This window comes from Marmota monax, unplaced genomic scaffold (assembly GCF_021218885.2).
Source record: "Marmota monax isolate L192 unplaced genomic scaffold, Marmota_monax_Labrador192_F-V1.1 WCK01_AAM20220418_F8-fsc00193, whole genome shotgun sequence".
In the NCBI taxonomy this organism is placed as follows: Eukaryota; Metazoa; Chordata; class Mammalia; order Rodentia; family Sciuridae; genus Marmota; species Marmota monax.
Window position 1 is genome coordinate 3446008 of NW_026695203.1, and position 3261 is coordinate 3449268.

Consider the following 3261-nt stretch of genomic DNA (forward strand, 5'->3'; position numbering starts at 1 on the left):
TCTAAAGGGAGAAATCATAAAGACTGATAGGTTTTAGCATATAAAAACGAACCGTTCTTCAGAAATTAAAAAAATCAAGGCTGGGGATGAAACTGCTGGTTACCCGTTCTTCTTCCTCACATGTTGAAGCACGTGGAAGCAAGCATACAAAGCAGGGTTTGGGCTGGGGATATAGCTCAGTTGGTAGAGTGCTTGCCTTGCATGCATAAGGTTCTGGGGTTCGATCCCCAGCACCAAAAACAAAATAAACAAAATATAAAGCAGGGTTTGTTTAAAAAGGGGTAACAGACTTCTCCTGGGAGGGAGAAAGGGGCCATAGCTGGTATCCTGGTTTCCCGGGAAGTGAGTGCCTTCTGCCCTGTTTATTTACTTATTTAGGCTGTGGGATGAGTGTGTGATGGTACTGGGGATTGAACTCAGGGGCACTCAACTACTAAGCCACATCCCCAGCCCTATTTTGTATTTTATTTAGAGACAGGGTCTCACTGAGTTGCTTAGGGCCTCGATTTTTGCTGAGGCTGGCTTTGAATTTGCCATCCCCCTTCTCAGCCTCCCCAGCCACTGGGATGTGCACCACCCTGCCTGGCATTCTGCCTTTTAAAATATGTCCTAGGCTTCCTTTGTTCTCCTGCTCTCTTTCCCTTATTTCTATCCTTCCTGCATATGTGACTAGGCCCAGGAGATGTTCAGTGGGATGGCCAAAAGGTGAGAAGCAGATGGGCTGGAGAGGCCAAGGTGGAGAGATCTGGGCAGGAAGGGGGTGTAATTAACAACTTTTAACTCTCTGAAGACAGTAGTATTTCAATCCCTCTCCAACTTCCCAGACCCAAATTGGCCTCCTTGATCTGACCTGATTTATCTATCTATATATCTATATCTATAGATATAGATATTTTTTTAAGAGAGAGAGAGAACTTTTAATATTTATTTTTTAGTTTTCAGCGGACACAACATCTTTGTTTGTATGGATCCAACCCAGGCCGCATGCACGCCAGGCGAGCGCGCTACAGCTTGAGCCAAATCCCCAGCCCAAATTTACCTATCTATATTGACTGCTTCTTTTAATTCTGGCTTCAGTGACCTGGGCCAATGGTAGAATGCTTGCCTAGCAGGAGGAAGGGAGGCACTGTGGGTGGGAGGTGGAGGGATGTTCAAGTACAGTTTGAGAACACACATTTGCAAGACAGTAGTTAATACTTGCACTTTATGCACAATCCCCCAAACAGTGAAATCCACTTCTCAGCTACTTTTTTCCTTTTTTTTTTTTGGTGGTGCTGGGGATTGAACCCAGGGCATGTGCATGTGAGGCAGGTGCTCTAACAACTGAGCTGCACCCCCCGCCCTCAGGTTGCTTTTTTTTTCTTTCTTTCTACTTTTTTATGCAGTGCTAAGGATCAAACCCAGTACCTCGCCTATGCAAGCAAGTGCCCCATCACAGAGCTACATCCCCAGCCCCAAACTTTCCAAATTTTAAAATGAACAAACAGAAAAAAAAGAGAGCAAAGGGACAAAAATTCACAAAAGATACAACACAAACTGGCAATAAATAACCATGTGAAAACAATCCAGAGGCTGGGATGGTAGCACCCACCTGTAATCCCAGAACTTGGGGGGCTGAGGTGAGAGATCACTTCTACCAAGGAGTTCCAAGATCAACCTAGGCAACACAGCCAGGCTCAGTCTCAAAAACAAAACCAAACCCAAAACAATCCAGCTAATTAGAAATCTAAGAAACACAAATCATACAATGAGAAATAATCATTTTAAATTAAATTTGAAAAAAATCTCCAGTGTTGTCAAGGCTGTAGAAAAAAAATAGCCACTTTTCAGGAAAAACTCATAAATTTTCCTGTTAATTTAGAAAACTCTTTAAAAATATGCCTTGTTTTTGACTCATCATTTCCCTACTTCTAGAATTTTGAAATAAGACATGAATCTATAAAGGATATTAAAAAAAGAGAAAATTTGTTAGATATTTATTTGTACATTTATGTAGCCTTTAAGAATCGTGATGTAAAAAAAAAATATCTTTTAAAAAATTGGAGAAGATTTGGGCTGGGGTTGTGGCTCAGTGGTAGAGCACTTGTCTAGCATGTGTGAGGCACTGGGTTCAATTCCAGCACCACATAAAAAATAAGTAAAATAAAGGCATTGTGTCCACCTATAACTAATAAAAATATTTTTTTAAATGTGGAGTAAATTCACGCTAATGGGTTAAGTGAAAAAAGGCAGACTTTATACCAGGCATCACCCCAATTATGCCAAACATGAAATAAACATGCATAGAAAACACACCGGAGGATACATATCAAACTATCAAATGCAATTGGAGGAGGTAGAAAGCATGAGGGATCTTGATGTTCCCTTATTTCCTATTTATGCAACAGATTTTAAAGTGTTTTAAAAATAATGGTACAATTCAAAATTTGCCTTTGTTGAAAGCATTAAAGGAGAGGAAATTGTATTAGCCTGGAAACCCCAGGAAGTGTTTTCTTTGGAAAGCCAAGGCCACCTGCTAGTGGGTGAGTCACTGGCACAGGTTTACACCTGCCTCCGCAGACGCCACACTGGCTGCTGCGCATTTCCAACCGAAATGACCCACGTGCGCAAAATGACCACCTTAGTCGTTGCCCTGCGTCTGGCCCGAGGCCACAGGTAGCCAGGCAACTCCCGCTTTTTCTTCGTATGGGAAATAGAAGGCCTTTTAAAGTTCACAAGATCCGGCCTTCCCATTCATTCTCCACTTTGGAACAAATCCGAGGCCGCAGACCTCAGGTGCGCCGCTGCGGTCCCGGGTCCGCCGCGCGCCGTCGCGCACACAGAGGACAGGGGTGCGCGGACGCCGGGAAGCCGAAAGGCAGGCGCTGCCTAGGCGAGGCCCCAGGCTCGACGCTCAGGGGGCAGCAGGCGCCCTCTCTGAAATCTCCCTACGAGCTTCGAGCCCTTAATCCTTGAGTGCGGACCAACCAGACCCAGTGATCACTGGCCGGCCACGCGGTCGCTCAGGAGCGCGCGTCCCCTACAGGGACAAAGGGTCAGGAAACTTGAGCCGCTGCTCTCCGCCGAAAACCCTGGCTGGTGATCGCCACAGCAACCGGGTGCGGCCCTCCCAGGCAGGCCCCCGCGGCTGGGGTGCAGAGGGGTGACCCGGCCCCGCCCCGCCCCTAGGCCGCGGCCGCCGAGCCGGCGACTGACCCTCGGCAGCTCCTGTAGTCACGTGGCGCTGGGAACCCGGCGGGGGGGAGGTTGGGGACGGGCCTG